General features: G+C 57.0%; 2 protein-coding genes across 3 annotated transcripts in view; both read right to left on the reverse strand.

Annotated features, from left to right (window-relative positions):
* LOC120390571 (hemicentin-2-like) overlaps nucleotides 1-20105 on the reverse strand; it is a 281097-nt gene that overhangs the window by 236815 nt on the left and 24177 nt on the right. The window lies entirely within an intron of this gene.
* Nucleotides 1-20105, reverse strand: part of LOC120390225 (myeloid cell surface antigen CD33-like) — a 122648-nt gene that overhangs the window by 61469 nt on the left and 41074 nt on the right. The window lies entirely within an intron of this gene.

Consider the following 20105-nt stretch of genomic DNA (forward strand, 5'->3'; position numbering starts at 1 on the left):
TGGGGTATGTAAGTGGCTGGAAGTCATGACAGAGAGACAGGTGGGTGTATGGGGATGAATAGATGCATAGATGGGTGGGTAGGTACAGAGTTGGGTGGGTGGGTGGATAGACGGTAGGTAGGTGGGTAGATTGGTGGGTAGGTATATGGGTAGGGGGGTAGATGGGTGCCTGGGGAGGTCAGTAGGCGGGTCGGTAGCTGACTTACCGTCTGTAATAGAGCAGGGTGAGGTAATAGGCCAGGAAGAATCCAGTCGCCGCGAAGACGAGTTTGCAGCTGATTTCGATAAACGCCCGAGTGAGGCCACCTGTGGGAGCTGGAAGAAGCCGAGAGTCAGGGATAGATCCCTGCAACCTCTGCCCGAACCAGCCAGCCCCCACCCTGGGGTTGGGTCAAAGCCTGTGCCCCCGAGAGGGGTAGGACTCTCACTTGTTCCCGGTGGGCTGAGCAGTAGAATATGGAACCCATGGGGGTTGGAACTGAGGCAAAAGATGTGGTGGCCCCCGTCCCCCCTCCCCATCCAGCTCAGGGTGCTGACGGCCTCATCTCCCTGGGACCCCGAGCTGACCTGCAGGGCCCCACATAAGCTGTTCCCAGCCAGGGGCTCCCCATCCACCTGCCACTGGAGCTGGGGTAGCGTGTGGGAGCACAGGGAGCAGCTGCAGCTGAAGTTTGGCCCCTGGCGCTGCCAGGACAAGTTCAGCTTGGTCCCCAGCCTGGGGCTGTCTGGGGAGAGCAGGAGACACAGCAACAAATTAATAGTCAGAGAGAAAAACCCAGTGACAGGGAATCCTGTGGGTTAACCCTACTAATACCCAGGGGCAGGGAGTCCCATAGATTAACATTCAAATATCCAGAGGAAGGGAGTCCCACGGGTTCTTCTGCCCTGGTACGTGTCTTCGGCCGGCCCCTGGGAACTGATCTGGCCCCATCCTTGGCCAGCTGCACTTCACCTGCTTCTTTACTCTTGGCCTGGGTGCTCACAGCCCTTGTAGACAGCCCAGGAGTCCGTTCAAGCCTCAGCTTGGGGCTGACCCTGAAGCAGCTAATTAACTATGGCACAGATGGCGGGGGGGGGGGAAGGGGGAGTTGGCTCTGTCTCTGTTTAAAGGGGCCAGGCACCTGTGACACCTGCTAGCACTCAGTGGTGAGGAGTCCCACGGATTAACACTGCTGCTCTCCAGTGTCAGTGTCCTGGGGCAGGGAGTCCCACGGGTTAACCCCACTTGCACCCAGTGTCAGGGGGTGTCACAGGTTAACTCCACTCACACTCAACAAGCAGCTGGAACGTCCCCTCGGCAGAGCTCATCTTGTTCTGGGCCCAGCACCCGTACAGCCCCCCGTCCTCGGCCATCACGCTGGGGAGCTCCAGCCGCAGCTGATTCTCCCCCGTGGGGCGGGCACCCTTGACGGCTCGGCCCCCCCTCACCCAGCCCAGTGCAGCGGGGGGGCTGCTGGCGACGGAGCAGAGGAACCGCAGGGAGTCGCCCTCCCGGGCTGTGAGCTGTGACCCATTCGCCACCAGGGTGCTGGGATCTGGGAATAGAAATGACACAGAGCCACTCGCACCCTGAACCAGCCAGTCCCTGCCCGGGGGCTGGATCGGGGCCGGCGTCCCCTAGAGGGGAAAGTCCCCGTGCCCCACTCCCCACCCCCTAGCGATACCTTGGAATAGCTGGGGGTCGCTCCTGTTAGCTCTGGAGACGGTGATTTGCAGAGTCCTCTCTAGAGCTGAAATACCCATGGCAACGTATTAGATTGGAGAGAGCCCCCCACTGACCCCCTGATCCGCAGCCCAGCACCCCCCAATGAACCTCCACCCCTCCCCGCAGCCCACCACCCCCCGTGGATCCCAGCCCACCCTGTTCCCTGCAGCCCAGTGCACTCACTGAGTACCCTCCGTCTGCCATGGCGCCCCCTAGAGCCTTACTCTGCACGTGCACATGCAGGGCCCGGCTGGCCGACCCAAAGGGATTCTTCGCCCAGCACCGATACTCCCCAGCGTCCCCTCTGCTGAGATTCAGCAGCTCCAGGTGCCCGGCCCCTCCCTGGCCGGGGCTCAGGGACTCGTTCCCCTTGGCCCAGCTCAGGTTGGCGTCAGTTCTGCTCCCAGCCTCACAGCTCAGGCTCAGGGAGTCGCCCTCCTGGGTCTCCAGAGACATGACGTCGCCCTCAGCTCCCCACACATCTGGCACTGGAAGAGACGAGCAGGCGGGTGTGGTCCCCCCAGAGATCCCCCACTAAGGAGCTAAGACGCAGCCACCACTAGGGTTGGACATGGGGGCTGTTTATACAGGGACCCATCACCCAGCATGGAGACAACGCCCCTTTGGGGTGGGTGCACAATCTCAGTGCCTTGCCATGGCAGCAGGTCTCCGTCACAGCGATCGCTCCCTGACCCATCTCCTCCCCGCTGCCCAGCACACCCTAGTGCCATCCCAGGTCTGGAGACAGAGAGAACTGGGCCCTCTCAACCCACCACCCTCCCTACAGCCCAGCAGCTCCCTCGGGCTCTCCCCTCCGGGCATGGACCAGCCTGGCCCGGCTGAGCCTGGTGCCTGGCCCTGAGCGCGGGCAGAGCGTGACTAGGAGGCGCTCGCTGATTCCCAGGGCTCGCAGCGCGGCCTCTCACCGGGGCGTCCGTTCCTGGTCAGGGTCCCGGTGATATTGGGGGGCCCGGGAGGGTCTGTAACATAAACCACACAGGGGGGATCAGGGGAGCTGGACAGCACCGGGGGGCGGGGGGGTGTCGCCAGTGATCTCTGAGCCTAGACATGGCCCCTCGCTGTGAGCTCAGCTGGGGGACGGGAAAGTCCCTGAAGTGACACAAGGCCTGTGGGGGGGAAGGGAAGCGACAGACCCCACTGAGCCCCACCCAAGAGGCGCCCGACGGAACCCAGAGGCTGGGTTAGGGCCGCGCCGGGGAACCAGAACCCTGAGAAATAGAAACCCAATGGACCAAATCCGGTGAGTCAAAAATTGGCCTAATTGGCAGAGTCACTAACGAGGGGCCGGGCTGCTTCAGCCTGGGTACTGGAGTGAGCGTCACCAGCGCCACCATCTACCGGGCGCCTGGGCATTCAGCGTCCTGCTCCCCAAACCAGCCCTCCCCAGGGCAGGACAGAGCCAGGGGTCTAAATTACCCAACTCCAACCCCCACCCCAGACCCTGCCACCACCAGGGATGTCAGATATCCCCCTTGGGGGTCCTTTGACTCCCCTCCTCGGTTCGTCTTTCCCCAGCCCTCTCCTTTTGCCCCCGGGCTTGGCCGGCCAGGCCTGGGTATCTTGCAGCCCAGCTGCACCCAGAGGGGTGTCTGAAAGCCGGATGCTGATACTGGCTGGCCAGGCCTGCCAGGGTCCGTCCATGCTGCCCTCAAAGCCCCGCGGCGCCGAGGCTCAGAGCCTGGGTCCGTTGGGTCGGGCTCATGGGGCTTGGGCTGCGGGTCTTTGATTCCAGCGCGGACATTTCCTCTGAGGTCTGTGTAGATGTTCGGGGTCGGTCTGGGGCCTGGGCTCAGACACGGGCAGGGGACTGGGGGGCGGGTTCCTTCTAAATCTCCCTCTGGCTGAGGGAACAAGGGCTGTCCTTACAGTGATGCCTGATTTGATCCTTCTCCTCACAAAGGCGGCTGCTGATTTCCCCTCTGCCCTGGATCTGCAGCGCGAGGGTCACAGGCTGTTTAATGGGGGTTTGCCCTGGGTCAGGGCAGGCCGAGGTCTCTGGGCACTGAGCCTGGAGCGTGTTTAGTGCTGGACAGTGACAGGGTCCCGTTAACACTCTGCCCCATATAGAGCATCCACCGATACCAGCAGAAAGAGGATGGGGGGAGGAGACACGGGGATCTCAGGGGAACTGGAGTAGGGGTGTGTATCCCAGCACAGGAGGATTCTGGGGGCAGGGCAGGTTGGGGGTAGAGATGATCCCAGAAAAGAAGGACCTAGGGGGGTGGAGGGGAGGGGGGACCCATAGCCAAGGGGGGCAGGAAGGGGTAAAGATCCCAAGGGAGAAGGGGCTGCACAGTGTGGGGTGAAGGGATCTGGAGTAGAATTGGCTGAGGGTGGCTGGTGGGGGGTGGGGATCCCAGCACAGGGCTGAGTTGGGGGAGGGGCTGGAGGGCAGGGCTGGAAGCCCGGGGGGTCGGATCCCAGCAGAGGGGGCTGAGGGCCGGTGTGGAGGGGCTTGGGGGGTCACTCACAGCCGACGTGGAGCGGGACAGTTCTGTGGGTGGAAGGTCCCCGTGGTGGTCTGTAGGTGACGGAGCAGACGAGCTCTTTGCCGTGGTCCCCCGGGCCGGGCCTGAAGTTGAGCACAGAGCTGTGGGCCCAGGTGCCGTTCGTCAGTTGGGCTGAGACGTCCCGGGCTGTTTCGCTGAACGGCCCCGTCCAGGTGACTCGGGGAGGGGGCCCGGAGCAGCGCCCAGGGGCCGTGCAGGTCACAGTCACCGGCTCCCCGGCCAGCAGCGTCCCTGGCAGCCCCCGCGCCGGCGAGATCTGGATCTCTGGCTCCTCCATCAGCCCTGAGACACGGGGAGAGGGGAGAGAATCACTCGGGGACACGGGGCCTTTCCCCTCTAGGGGTGCGGCCCCGATCCGGCCCCAGGGCGGCGACTGGCTGGCTCAGGGGGGCCGATCAGCGGTGACTTACCTGTCACAGAAATTGTGAGCCTAAGGTCACTGCCATTGGTAGTGGAGCGGTAATTGATGCTAAAGACTCCCTCGACTCTAAGGAAATATCTCCCCGCATCCGTCCTCTGGGCATCGCTGATTTGCAGGGAGCAGTCGCCGCGCCCTGGATTCTCCGCCAGCTGGAACCGGCCCTGAGTCTCCTGCGACACCCCCCGGAGGGGGTCACTGCTGGCCACAGGCGGATACCGGCTCACCTGGGCCTGATCCTTGTACCAGTATCTGTAGAGCTGGGCTGAGGAATTCTTAGTGTCGTAGGAGGCTGGGTACGTGATGGTGCAGGGGACGAGAACACAGAGACCCTCCTGCACCGACACCGACTGTGGCACCGTCAGAGTAAATCCGGGCTGTTGGGCCAGGGACCCTGCAGGAGATGGGGAGGGATCGAAGTGGGACCCATAGAGAGCAGAGACCAACCCTGAGCTCCCCCCACAGCTCTGCCAGTGCCCCTCACTTTCGACCTGTAGCCCCCTGCGAGCCCAGCCCTGGGTCCCTGACCAAAACTCACTGTGTTTATTTCCATCCGTCCCTATTTCAAGCCTCCTGCCCCCACTTCCTGTCACTCAGTGCCCCCTAGGCCCACACTGGGGCACTGAGCTCCCCTCCCCCTCTGGCCTGTCTCCCTTCCAAGTCCTGGGACAGACCTGGCCCCACTTAGCGCAGGGTCTGCCCTTCCCCCTGCCCTGGGGCTGCAGGTGCTGCTTACTTACCCCTCCAGAGCAGGGTGAGGATCAGGACCTTCAGTGTGGCAGGACCCCCTGCTCTCCAGGGTGGGTTCTGTACTGGGAGCTCCTTTTCCCTGGTGTCCTGCTGTGGTGGCAGGGATCTGCCCATGGCTGGGGCATCCGGCTGGGACAGACCTAAAAGGAAATGGGAGTGGGAAGTGTGAGAGCAGAGGCTGTTTGGGGGGTGCAGATCTGCCTGGGGGACCATCAGTGCTGCTGGGCTCTGCAGGGGGCTGATCTGTGGCTTCTGGCAGTGCAGTGACCCCCCAGATCACAAGACTGTCCCGAGAGATCGTGGTCTAAAAAAATCCTTGAATTGGTGAAAAAAACTGAGATTTTCTCTAAAAATCATGAGATCGGCCAGAAAATCCTGAGCTGGTGACAGAAGATGGTGGGAAGGCAGCGCTGCTCAGTGCCTGCTTTGCTTCAGTCTTCCCAGAAAAAAACAACATGTGAGCGGGTGACCAGCGAAGGTACCACGGACAACAAAAGGGAAGGGCTGCAGATCGGGGTAAGAAAAGAACTCGCCAGAGATGTTCTGACCCATTTGAATGAATTCAGATCAGTGGGGCAGGAAGCTGTTCAACCCAGGGGGCTGAAGGAATTGAAGAAATCTTGGAGCCACTGGCAATAATATTTGCAAACTCATGGATGCCAGGAGAGGTCCCAGAAGACGGGGGAAGGGCTAACAGAGGGGCCATCTTTAAAAGGGGAAAAAGGAGGAGCCAGGGAACATAGACCAGTCAGCCTGACCTTGACACCTGGAAAGCTACTAGAACAATGTATAAAATTTTCAATTTGTGAGGTCGAAGGGGTGATCACCAGCATGGATTTACCAAAAAGAAATTCTGCCAAACCAGCTTGATTTCTTTCTTTGACAAGGTAAGTGGTTGATGCCAGGGGGAAAGCAGTGGACATAACATACCTGGACTTCAGCAAGGGTTTTGACACAGTCCCACATGACATTCTCATAAGGAAGCTGGAGAAGACTTCTGAAGGAACTCAAATGTGAAATTGCAGAACTACTAACTGTGGTATGTAACTTATCATTTAAATCAGTTTCTGTACCAGATGATAGAGGATAGCTAATGTGATACCAATTTTTAAAAATGGCTCCAGAGGTGCTGCCAGCAATTAGAGACCACTGAGTGTAATTTCAGGGCTGGGAAAACTGTTTGAAATTACAGTAAAGAACAGAATGATCAGATGAAGAGATGAACACAATTTGCTTGGGAAGAGGCAACATAGTTTTTGTAAAGGGAAATCATACCTCACCAACCTACTAGAATTTTATGAGGGAATCAAAAGCATGTGGACAAGAGTTTTCAGAAAGCCTTTCACAATGTTTCACGATGTGGCCTCTGGCGGGACACAACTGACAGTATCAATACAGGACAAATTGCTTAGAAGAGGGCACTTACAGCCCAGGGGCTGGGTTTTCTTTACCATTAAGGCACACTGAACCAGCCAAAGGGAGGGGACTTTGGTCTCACCCCACTGGCTAACCATAAGTCATACAAGCAATTCCCTTCGACACTCCAGTTTCCCAGTATCATTGCCAGTGACACTTGTTATGGGGAGGAATGGTTATGAAAACCAATACCCTGGTAAAAGAAAAAGTTTCTTCTGATCCCAAAGAACCAAGCCCCAGGCCCAGGTCAATGCACAAGTCAGATCTTACCCACAAATCACGCTGTTGCCAATCCCTTAGAATCTAAAATCTAAAGGTTTATTCATAAAAAGAAAGAAATACAGATGAGAGGTAGCAGTGGTTAAATGGAATAAATTACATACAGTAATGGCAAAGTTCTTGGTTCAGGCTTGTAGCAATGATGGAATAAACTGCAGGTTTAAATCAAGTCTCCAGAGTCCATCCACAGCTGGGATGGGTCATTCAGTCCTTTGTTCAAAGCTTCAGTTTGTAGCAAGGTTCCTCCAGAGATCAGAAGCAGGAGTGAAGACAAAATGGAGGAGATGCAGCAGCCTTTTATAGTCTCTTGCCATGTGGCTTGTGCTTTCTTTGTTCCAACCACAAACCACCCAGCACATGGCATGGAAAACCTTAGAGTTCTGTCCCTAGGCATGTCCCTGCCTTCCTGAGTCACCAGGTGTCTCTGCCTTCTCTCGGTGGGTCAGTTGTATAGCTGATGGTCCTTAATGGGCCATCAAGCAGGCTAGGCTGTGCTGATGCCACATTGTCTGGGGTGTCACCCAGAAGCATGGCACAAGTTTGAAATACAGACAGTCTAGAGCTAATACTTATAACTTTAACTACAAAAATGATAGCTGCATACAGAGAGCGTAATCATAACCTGCAAATCCGAACATTTTCATGGATACCTTATGTGACCTCCTTTCTACAAGATTTGGTGCCACTATATGATCTTGGTTGCAACAATGATCTATACGGTCACAGTTCATGTCAATAATGTCAAACAAGGTCCCTCTCGAAAGGCTCTTAAGCAAAGTTAGCTATCATGAGAGAAGTGGGAAGGTCCTCTCCTTGGTCACTAACTGGTTAAAAGACAGGAAAGAAAGGATAGGAATAAATGGTCAATTTTCACAGTGGAGAGAGGTGAATAGTGGTGTCCCCCAGGGATCTGTATTGAGACCAGTGTTCATGTTCACAAGGGGTCTGGAGAAGGGGTAAACAATGAGGTGGCAAAATTTGCAGATGATACAAAACTACTCAAGATAGTGAAGTTCAAAGCTGACCGAGATGAGCTACAAAGGATCTCACAAAACCGAGTGACTGGGTAACAAAATGGCAGGTGAAATTCATTGTTAATAAATGCAAAGTAATGCACTTTGGAAAACGTAATCACAGCTATACATATAAAATGAGCTGTTACCACTCGAGAAAGATCTTGGAGTCACCATGGAGAGTTCTCTAAAAATGCCCACTCAGTGTGCAGCGGCCGTCAAAAAAAGGAACAGAACGTTGGGAATCATTAAGAAAGCGATTGATAATAAGACAGAAAATATCATATTGCCTGTATATAAATCCATGGTATGCCCACATCTTGAATACTGCGTGTAGTTCTGATGGCCCCATCTCAAACTGGAATTGGAAAAGGTTCAGAAAAGGGCAACAAAAATTATTAGGGGTGTGGAACAGTGTATCAGGGTACTGGTGCAAAAGCACCTAATTAGCCCCTGCCCAGTCAGCTCCAATCAGGGGAAACAGATTGGGGCTGATGGAAAAGGCCTGATGCCGGCCTGAGGATTAGCAACACCTGGTGGCCTGACAAGCCAAGGGCTATAAAGGCTGGGAGGGAGCAAGGAGGCAGGGGGCAGCCAGGGAGAAGTCAGTCAGGGGGGGAACTGGAGGCCTCCTAGCTGAAGCCTGGCTCTGTCTGTAAAGGAGGTGACTAATCCTGTACAGCTTGTATATAGACAGACACTGGTGGTGGGAGAACCTTAAGTGAATAAAGACACGGGTGCTGCACAACCCGGAAGTCTCTCTGAGCTTTACTGGGGGCAGCAAGTGAGCCCCAGGAAGAGGGTTGGGTCATGGACCCTTTTAGAAACAGCTTCCTTATGAGGAGAGATTAATAAGACTGGGGCTGTTCATCTTGGGAAACAGACAACTAAGGGGGGGATAAGATTGAGGCCTATAAAATCATGGCTGGTGTGGAGAAAGTAAATAAGGAAGTGTTATTTACTCCTTTGCATACCGCAAGAACTGGGAGTCCCCAAATGGAATTAATAGGCTGGAGGTTTAAAACAAACAAAGGGAAGTATATTTTTCACACAACGTACAGTCAACCTGTGGAACTTTTTGCCAGAGGATGTTCTCAAGGCCAAAACTATAATATGGTTCAAAAAAGAACTGGATAAATTCATAAAGGACAGGTCCAACATTGGCTATTAGCCAGGATGGACAGGGATGGTGACCTTAGCCTCTGTTTGCCAGAAGCTGGAATGGGTGACAGGGGATGGATCACTTGATGATCAGCTGTTCTGTTCATTCACCCTGGGGCACCTGGCATTGGCCACTGTTGGAAGACAGGACACTGCATTAGAGGGACCTTTGATCTGACCCAGTATGGCTGTTCTTATAGAGAAATGAGGATTCGGTGGGACTACCATTAAGTGGATACAGAAAAGGTTAAAAACCTGCAAACAATGAGTAAATGTTAATGGAACGATGTGGGATTGGAGAGGGTCTCAAGTGGGGCTCCACAGGGATCTATTCTGGGTCCGTTGTTTAACATCTTTATCAATGAACTGGATGTCGGACTAGGGAGCAGACTGATCAGATCTGCAGAGGACACAAAGCTGGAGGGAGTTGCCAACACTTTAGAGAATGGAGCTAAAATTCAGAGGGACCTCGAGAAATTGGAGAACTGGGCTGTAGACGACACAATGAAATTCATCAAGGACAAATGGAAGGTGCTCCACTTAGGGAAGAAAAACGAATTGCACAAAGACAGGATGGGGAAGATCTGGCTTGGCGGCAGCACTAGTGAGAAGGAGCTGGGAGTTGTGGTGGATCACAACCTCAACAGGAGTTAGCAATGTGATGCTGTTGCAAAAAAGCAAATGCAATTGCAGGTTGCATTACCAGAAGCAGAGCATGCAAGTCACGGGAGGTGACAGTACCGCTCTACTCGCTACTGGCTAGGGCTCAGCTGGGGACTGTGTCCAGTTTTGGTCACCAATGTATAGAAAGGATGCAGAGAAACTGGAAAGGATTCAGGGGCGAGGGATAAAGATGATCAAAGGGATGGAATGGAAGCCCTAGGGGCACAGCCTGAGGGAACTGGGCAGGGGTAGTTTGGAAAAGAGATTGGGGGAGGGGGACATCATCACGGTTTTCAAATACTTGAAAGGCTGCCATAGAGAAGCTGGAGAAAAGTTGTTCTCTCTCGCACCAGAGGGTAGGACAATGGGCAACGGGTTCAAACTACAGCAGAGTAAAATCTCAGGGAAAACTCCCCAGCTGTGAGAGCAGTCGGACAATGAACCAAATGCCCAGGGAGGTGGTGGAAGCTCCTTCACTGGAGGGGTTTGAGAGGAGAATCTACAGCATCTGTCTGGGGTGCTTTAGACCCAACAAATCCTGCATCTTGGCAGGGGTTGGATTGGGTGACCCCTGCGGTCCCTCCCCACCCTTTGGGTCTGTGATTCCAGGATTCACTAAAAAATCCCGAGATTTAATGTGAATGTCATGACATTGGGAACTTCCCCCAATCCCGAAATTAGCTAATAAATCCTGAGATTTCCTCTAAGAATCATGTGATTGGCTGAAAAAGGTTTCAACATCCTGAGACTGGGTTTTTAAATCCACAGATTTGTGCTTTGCCTCCAAACACCCCGTTGTTTGCAGCCCATTGGCTCAACACTCCCACCCCCTGTGATGGTGTCACCCCAGCATGGTGAGGGGCTGGTTCTGCAGGGACCCAGTGGAACTGGATGTGGGTAAATGTCCCTGGAGGGGGAGGGCTGCATAAAGCTCATGGCTCCCCCCTCTGCAGACAGGGTGGGGCACTAATGCTCCCCTCACCTCTCAGCTGCAGTTCCCTCCTTTCCCCTCCTCACATGTGAATTGTGCCTCTCACTCCTCCCTCCCCCTCCCCCATTCACTGCAGTGAGCTGGGCAGGTCTCAGCCTGGATCCCCCATGGCCCATGCACCATCCCCTGCCAGAGCAGGGTGGGACGGGCCCTGCTGCCCAGGGCTGGAGGGGAAGTGGCCGCCCCTGAGAGACCCAACCTCCACCCCCATCCCTGGGGACCTGCCCTGCCCCCGTGCAGTGTCTGGGACACCAGGGGGTCTGTGCCCCACACTGGAGGATGAGGGAGAAATTTGACCTCTCTGCAATGCCTGTCCTCCCTGTTCCCCAAACCCGCCCCCATGGGGAAGGGGAAACCCCCAGCACTTCCATTTCCTGCCTTCCCTCTGCTGCCCTCAGATGCTCTCAGGAAGGAGGCTGAGGGATGGGAGCTGGGGAACCCCCTGCTGTACGTGGCCCCTGGAGCCGACGCCTCCAGTGTGGTCCCCATCGTGGGGGAGCCCTGGGGCGGGACCCTGCTCGGGCTGGAGGGGCATCAGCAGAGCTGTGGGGGTAGGGAGCCCAGGGCTGGGATAACAAGGGGCTGCGGGTCGGGATTGAGGGGCAGCCCAGTCTCCACAGACCATCCAGCTCCCTCCCCCCAATTTCCACTCACCCCTAGACCTGCAGAGGGGGGCTCAGCACCCGGCTCTCAGACCCTGCAGCCCGGGTTCCTCAGGGTTTGTGACTCGGGGAAGCAGCATGCACAGGAACCTGAAAGCAGAAGTGGGCGCTGGCAGGGGCCGTTGGGGGGAGATGCTTTCTCAGAAACCTCAGCACCATGATCCTGCCAACCTCACCTTCTTCTGGCTGGCACTGCCTGCGGCTTCCCTGCAACAGGGGCAGGCTGCATATTGCTTGTGGGGCTGGAAATAAAACCCAGGAGCCCAGAGTCTGAGCTCCTCTACACACCACTTCCTCCCAGAGCCAGGGATAGAACCCAGTAGGGACAGGACTCCCGGCCCCTGCATCCGCTCTAACCCTTTATTACTGCTGTCTCCAGTTACAAAAATAGATATTTTAATGCTAGCAGTTTGCATCTCTCATCATATTGTACATGCTGCAAACACTTATCACTTACCCAGAGCTGAGATGCGTCTCTGTCTGGGGTGGGGCGGCTGGCAACAGTCACACAGCGACACTGCCCAGGGGTTGCTCACCTGGAGCTAAGATGCGTCTGCCTCTGGGGCGGGGCGGGGCGGCTGGGAACAGCGCACTGGAACAGCAGATGCCCGGTTAGGGCGGCTAGTGAATCCTGACTCCAATGGAAAGAGCTGGGTGCCTGAGGAGACCTGCCTGGAAGGGAGCGGGTGCGAGTGTCAGGGTGAGGGCTGGGGAGAGATGTGAGATTTCAAGACAGGAAGGGGAAGTCAGGTCGTGAATCTGGCCCTAGAACAGGGATTGTAACCCACGTTTTCTGGCTGGTGGCTGCTTGGAGAATTCTTCCTAAAATACTGAATTAACTTTATTAAAAACAAAGAAATATGCACAGATCCATGTCGAAATCACTGTCATTCATTTATTTAGGGGGGTTTTGCAGACTCAATAATAAAAATAATGTTCAGTTCTCTCTAGTCTTTCCTGGACCTGTACGGAATAGAGACACAGATAAGGGGCTTTGAACGTTCCCGTCTTTTGCTGTTAATTTTGCTTTTTTAGTCATGCTGGCGAATGAGTCTGCTGCTGTGTAAAGTGATCCCTCTATGTCATTATCTCTTTCCACCATAGGCGCAGACTTTTATTTTTCCCCGGGGAATGCTCCACCCCAGCTCTGCCCGAGGCCCTGCCCCACTCCACTCCACCCCTCTCTCTGCTCCCTCCAAAGGCCCTGCCCTCGCTTCACCTCTTCCTGCCCCCAATGCTCTGCCCTCACTCCAACCCCTTCCCCTGAGGCCCCCTCCCCTGCCTGCTGCTGCTCTCCACCATCCCCCAAACCCCTTCCGGAGCCACCAAACAGCTGTAGCTGGTGGGTGCAGAGCACCCACTATTTTTTTCCCATGGGTGTTCCAGACTGGGATCACCCACAGAGTCGGCCCCTGACTTTCTCACAGCCTCCCAGCTAGCTCCTAAGTCTGCTGGGAAAAGGGATATTAACAAACATACACGTATCCCTTTTCCCAGCAGACTTACTCAGCGCGGAGCTCCAGGGGACAAGCCCTGGATGGGGAGATGGGTAGGGAAGAAGTGGGCGGTGGGGATCAGGGGTGATACGGGAAATGGATGTGGAGCTTGAGGAGGCGGTGGGGGCCATGGGTGATTGGGGGAGTGAGTCTGGGGCCGAAGCCTACTACTGCATGGCCAGGGACCGGGGCCAGAGCTCGCCAGTGGGCTGCCAGGAGACAGAGCCCAGAGATGGACCCCAGGCCCAGAGATGGATCCCAAAACTCCCCAGCTGGAGATCACCAGCCCAGGGCTGAAGCCTCACCCCACCACCCTTCGGAAGGTGGGGAACTCACTGGCCCCCTGCTCTGCCAGGGGAGGGGCCTCTGTTCCCCCCCCCCCCAAGTCATCACCCAGGAGGCTCTGGCCGCAAGAAAGCTGCATTTGAGAAACACGGCCCCAGAAAGTCTTGTTCAACCTGGATCCACTGGCTGGAGATCTCGGCAGCCATTGATGCAAGGAGAGAGATTGTCACAGACACAGGCAGCTCCCATAGACAGCCGGCTTCTGACCCCACCATGGGGGAATAGGACATGGGTATTTCCCCTCTAGGGACACTTAGCAGGGGAAACGTCAGCAGAGCGGAACTAGTCCATTGAGCACAGACGTTTGTTCAGCTGACGAGGGGAAATTCCCAGTGGCTCCTTCCCATGGCATTAAGGGGTCGGCAAAATGCCCAGGATCACAATGGGCATTTTGACTTTCCCTACATGGATCTTCAGGTCCATGAAGAAAGTCCCTGCTTGCAGCTTCTTGAACAGGTCAGTGTTGCGAAAGATGCATGTGTCAGGGATTAGGGTTAGAACCCAGAGCACCAAGCCAGCACCTTAGCCACAAGCCCTTCTCTCCACTCCTGTTAGTTGGTGCCCCTGAGCGTGAAAACCCTGCCCATCTGTGAAACGAGTGGGTGAGGGCTCAGGCAGGGTAGAAGAGAGACTCTCTGTGGCTGAGGGGTGAGAGGGTCTTTTCCCCGGGGACAGTGGGGCTTGGAAAGGGGCAGGCTTTGGGACCCGGCTGCAGGGGACTCTGGAATACTTCCCCACGATGCATCGCTCCAGCATCTCCAAGGCCTAGTTGACTCTGCCCTGAATCTGTCACAGTTCCAGCCCTGGGCCGATCCCTTCCCCCTTTCCTCCTCACTGTGACACCCCCCGGGCCCACTCTGGATGGGCCAGAGATGCCCAGCCTGGGCCCATGGGGTGAGGGGGCTATTTCAGTTGGATCTCAGAATATTCCATGTCCGGGGCCTCCAGAGGCTCCCCCTCTTTGTGCTGCAGGTTGGAGAAGTCGATGGCGGCGTAGTGCAACTCCTCCGGCTCCCCGGGGCCTAGAGGGGCCTGTGCTGCTGCAGCCCCATCCTGGATGCCTTTGGTCCGGCTGCCGGCTGAAGTCTTGTGATCCTGAGTGAGAAGCAAGGCAGAGACACCAGGCAGAGACTTGCATCCACCCTGCTGAGCTGATTGCATGGGCTGCCCCAGGCCTCATTTCCTCCACCCTCCATGCAAATGTATTTCCTGCATTGGGCGTGCACTTGCAAGAGGTGGGGGACTGGGTGTGTGTCACACTTGCTGCACGCATGAGCCGATCCCATGTCAAAACCAGCTTGGTTAATGCATTCACTGCATCACCTGCACAAGCCGTGAATTAGCAAGATGCATGGGGGTGTGTGCATTTCATGCACCATGCATGCAGGATTTCATCCCTTGCATCTTGTCACAGCACAGGTTCAATAAATGTATTGACTGGATTTCATGCACCGGGCATGCATTAACTGCTCCCATGCAGCTTGAGGCAGCACTGGATAAGTTAATGCATTTAATGCATTGCGTGCACCAGCCACACTTTAGCAAGACACATGGGCTTCTGTGAATTTTACACATTGTACATGCATGCACTGATCTCATGCATCTTGGGGCAGCACCGGTTAAGTTAATGCATTCTCTAAATTCCCTGCACCGGCCACGCATTACCAGATGCATGGGGTTCGGTGCATTTTATGCATTGTGCATGCGTGATTTGATCCCATGTATCTTGTGGTTGCAAAGTCTACGTTGATGCATTCATTGCATTTTCTGAAGAGTGCAACAGACACAGAGCACCCTGCATACACGGTCTGAACACAAGCACCTGATACAATAGCAGGCAGCTGCAGAAATGAATTTCTTTCCTGGTTGGTGCATCCAGGAGATGCCAAGAGATTGGCAGCATTCCAGCCCCAATCTAGTCCCGTGCACTTTGTGAATGCACATGAATGCATTCCCTGCATATCCTCCCCTCTGAGCGAGACCCGAGGGATGAGGTGTGTTTTCTGCATGCAGGAGCTGATCCCACGCAGTTTGGGGAGTGCAGACTGGTGGCAGGGCTGCATTTCTTGCACTGGGCACACATGGGGAGTTGGGTGCCCTGGTGAAAGCCTGGCTTATAGTCCTGCATTCATTAAGGGGGTAGGAGCGGGGCAGGGAGGGGACAGAGTTTAGAAATGGAGGGGAGCAGAGATGGGGTGGGAAGGGCAGGTAGGCTTGGTCCCCTGCTCCCCCCAGGTACATACCATGGGGATGGTGAGGATGTTACTGTAGATCAGGCTGGCGTCATTGGCCGTGTGCTCAGCCTGGCTCCCATTAGCTGTCTCCTTGGGCTCAGCTCTGGGGGGCGCCGGCTCCCGGCCCCGCAGCCTGTGGGGAGATGGATCAGGATGGACTCATGAGACTGGGAGGGGTTACAATAGCTCCGTGGGGTGGAGGAAGGTGGCAGCCCAGTATGAGAGTCTAGAGCGCAGGGGACTGGGATAGGCCAGAGAGAGACAGGTTGGGGGAGCGATCTCACTGGGGGAAGGATGGGGGAGGGGCTGGAATAGCCCAGAAGAGATGGCAGGGGATCTCAGCAGGGGGCAGCATCAGACTCACTTGATCACACAGAGCCCGAGAAGGAAGAAGCCAATGGCGACCCCCAGCCCACAGGCCACCCCAAGGCCCAGCAGCTTGCCAGGCTCCTCCGCACCTGCGAAAACACAGAGAATGGGGCATGGCTGGGAAAGAACCCAGGAGTCCTGGCTCCCAACTCCCGTTTCTCCAACTCCAAGACCCCACTCTTCTTCCAGGGCTGGGGACAGAACCCAGGAGTCCGAGTGTCTCACCTCTCCGTGGGGGGCTGTGTTCAAAGTGCAGGGTGGCGTAGCTCCCATGGGGGTTGGAGCCGAGGCAGAAGATCCGGGGGCCCCTATCCCCGCTCCCTGTCCAGTTCAGGGTGCTGACAACCTCATCCCCCTGGGCCCAGGAGCTGACCTGCAGGACCCCCCTGTGAGCCATTCCCAGCCCGGGGCTCCCCATCCACCTGCCACTGGAGCCAGTGACAGGGTTTCCTGTGGGTTCTTCTGCCCTGGGGTGTCTTTTCGGTCAGCCCCTGGGCGCTGATCTGCCCCGTCCTCAGCCAGCTGCTTCACACCAACCCACCTGCTTCTCTGCCCTCAGCCTGGGTGCTCATGGCCCTTATAGACAGCCAAGAATTCTGTTCAAGCCTCAGTTGCACCCCTCAAAGCAGCTAATTAACTATGGCACGGCCGGGGGGGGGGGTGGCTCTGTCTCCGTTTAAAGGGGCCAGGCACCTGTGACACCTGCTACTACTCAGTGGCAAAGAGTCCCATGGATTAACACTGCTACTTTCCAGGGCCAGCTTCCCGCAGGTTAACCCCACTCACACTCGACGAGCAGCTGGAACATCCACTGGGCAGAGCTCTCCTCATTCTGGGCCCAGCACCCGTACAGACCCCCGTCCTCGGCCGTCACGTTGGGCAGCTCCAGCCACAGCTGATTCTCCCCCACAGGGTGGGTACCCTTGACAGCTTGCCCCTCCCTCACCCAGCGCAGCACCATGGGGGGGGCTGCTGGCGACGGAGCAGAGGAACCACAGGGAGTCACCCTCCCGGGCCGTGAGCTGTGACCCATTCGCCACCTTGGTGCTGGGATCTGGGAATAGAAATAACACAGAGCCACTCGCACCCTGAGCCAGCCAGTCCCTGCCCAGGGACTGGACCGGGGCTGGCACCCCCTAGAGGTGAAAGGCCCCGTGACCCACTCTCCACCCCCTAGCGATACCTTGGAATAGCTGGGGGTTGCTCCCGTTAGCTCTGGAGACGGTGATTTGCAGAGTCCTCACTGGAGCTGAAATACCCACAGCAACATATTAGATTGGTGTCAAGTATCAGAGGGGGAGCCGTGTTAGTCTGGTTCTGTAGAAGCAGCAAAGAGTCCTGTGGCACCTTATAGACTAACAGACGTTTTGCAGCATGAGCTTTCGTGGGTGATGCATCCGAAGAAGTGGGTATTCACCCACGAAAGCTCATGCTGCAAAACGTCTGTTAGTCTATAAGGTGCCATATTAGATTGGAGAGAGCCCCCCCACTGAGCCCCGCCCTGCTCCCTACATCCCAGCACCCCCTATGGATCCCCGCCCACCCCCTGCAGCCCAGTACCCTCCTCTATGTATCATGGAGCCCCCTAGACCTTACATTGCACGTGCACAAGCAGGGCCCGGCTGGCCGACCCGTAGGAATTCTTGGCCCAGCACCGATACTCCCCAGTGTCCCCTGGGCTGAGATTCAGGAGCGCCAGGTGCCCGGTCCCTCCTTGGCCAGGGCTCAGGGACTCGTTCCCCTTGGCCCAGCTCAGGGTGGCCTCGGCTCTGCTCCCAGCCTCACAGCTCAGGCTCAGGGAGTCACCCTCCTGGGTCTCCAGAGACATGAAGTCGCCCTCAGATCCCCACACATCTGGCACTGGAAGAGAGAAGCAGGGGGGTTTCATCCCCCCAGAGATTCCTCACTAACGAGCCGAGACGCAGCCACCTCTGAGATGGGGAATGGGGGCTGGTTACAGAGGCACGTGTCGCCCAGCACTGAGATGCAGCCCCTCTGGGGTGGGCCTTGGGCGCACAATCTCGGTGCGTTGCCATGGCAGCAGGTCTCCGTCACAGCGATCGCTCCCTAACCCATCTCCTCCCCGCTGCCCAGCGCTCCCTAGTGCAGCCCCGGGGTCTGGAAGCAGAGGGAACTGGACCCGCTCGCCACCACCACCCTCCCTGAGTCCTGTGGCATCCTCGGGCTCTCCCCGCTGGGAAAGGACCAGCCTGGCCTGGCTGAGCCGGGGGCCTGGCCCTGGGCATGGGCAGAGCATGACTAGGAGGCGCTCGCTGATTCCCGGGGCTCGCAGCGCGGCCTCTCACCGGGGCGTCCGTTCCTGGTGAGGGTCCCGGTGATGCTGGGGGGCCTGGGTGGGTCTGTAACACAAACCAGACAGGGGGGATCAGGGGGGTGGACAGCACCAGGGTGGGGGGTGTCACTAGTGATCACTGAGCCTAGACATGGCCCCTCGCTGTGAGCTCAGCTGGGGGACGGGAAAGTCCCTGAAGTGACACAAGGCCCGTGGGTGGGGAAGGGAAGCGACAGACCCGACTGAGACCCACCCAATAGGTGCCCGACGGAACCCAGGGGCCGGGTTAGGGCCGCACCGGGGAACCAGAACCGTGGGAAATGGAAACCCAAGGGACCAAAACCTGTGTGTTAATATTTGACATAATTGACAGAGTCACTAACGAGGGGCTGGGCTGCTCTGGCCTGGATACTGGAGTGAGCGTCACCATCTCAGCGCCACTGTCTGTCGGGTGCCCGGGTGTTCGGTGTCCTGCTCCTCAAATGTCTCCTTCCCAGGGCGGGACAGAGCCAGGGGTCTAAATAACTCCACTCCCACCCCCAGCCCAGACCCAGCCACCACCAGGGACATCAGACATCCCTGTCATGGGTTCTTCACCTTCCCCCCTCAGTAGGAGCGGTGCCAGGGTTTTTGGCACCCTAGGCACGCCACGGGGGGCGCTCTGGCGCTCGCCGGTCCCACGGCTCCGGTGGACCTGCCGCATGCATGCGATGCTCCACCGGAGCCGCGGGACCAGCTGACCCTCCACAGGCATGCCTGCGGGAGGACCACCAGAGCTGCCTGCTGCTCTCCTCGCAAAATGCCAACCCCTTCAAATCCTGGCGCCCTAGGCGACCACTTAGGTCGCCTAAATGGAAGCGCCGGACCTGCCCCTTGGTTCATCTCTCCCTAGCCCTCTCATTTTGCCCTCTGGCTTAGCCGGTCAGGCCTGGGTACTTTGCACCCTGACTGCACCCAGAGGGGGGCCTAACTAACACCCGGAAAAGCCGGACACTGGTACCAGCTGGCCAGGCCTGGCAGGGTCCGTCCCTGCTGCCCTCAAAGCCCCGCGGTGCCGAGGCTCAGAGCCTGGGTCCATTGGGTCGGGCTCGCGGGGCTCGGGCTGCGGGTCTCTGATTGCAGCACGGACGTTTCCTCCGAGGTCTGTGTAGACGTTCGGGGTCAGGCTGGGGCCTGGGCTCAGACACAGGCAGGGGATTGGGGGGCGGGTTCCTTCTAAATCTCCCTCCGGCTGAGGGAACAAGGGTCGTCCTTACAGTGATGCCTGATTTCATCCTTCACCTCCCAAAGGTGGCTGCTGATTTTCCCTCTGCCCTGGATCTGCAACGTGAGGGTCACGGGCCATTTAACGGGGGGGGGGGTTGCCCTGGGTCCTGTTAACACTCTGCCCCATATAGAGCATCCACCAATCACAGCAGAAAGGGGAGGGTGAGCAGACATGGTGGGACAGCTTGGGGGGATCTCAGGGGGAACTGGGGTGGCTGGCATGAGGGGGGGAATTCCAGCAAGGGGGGGGGGACTGGAATGGGGAGTGGGTCCCAGCACAGGAGATTTCTGGTGGCAGGGCAGGTTGGGGGCAGAGAGGATCCCAGACAAGAAGAACCTGTGGGTGTGGATAAGGGGGGAGTCATAGCCAAGGGGGCAGGAAGGGGTGAAGGTCCCAAGGGAGAAGGGGCTGCACGGTGTGGAGGGAAGGGGCCTGGAGTAGAATTGGCTGAGGGTGCCTGGTAGGGGGTGGGGATCCCAGCACAGGGCTGAGTTGGGGGAGGGGCTGGAGGG

This window comes from Mauremys reevesii, linkage group 24 (genome assembly GCF_016161935.1).
Source record: "Mauremys reevesii isolate NIE-2019 linkage group 24, ASM1616193v1, whole genome shotgun sequence".
Lineage (NCBI taxonomy): Eukaryota > Metazoa > Chordata > Testudines > Geoemydidae > Mauremys > Mauremys reevesii.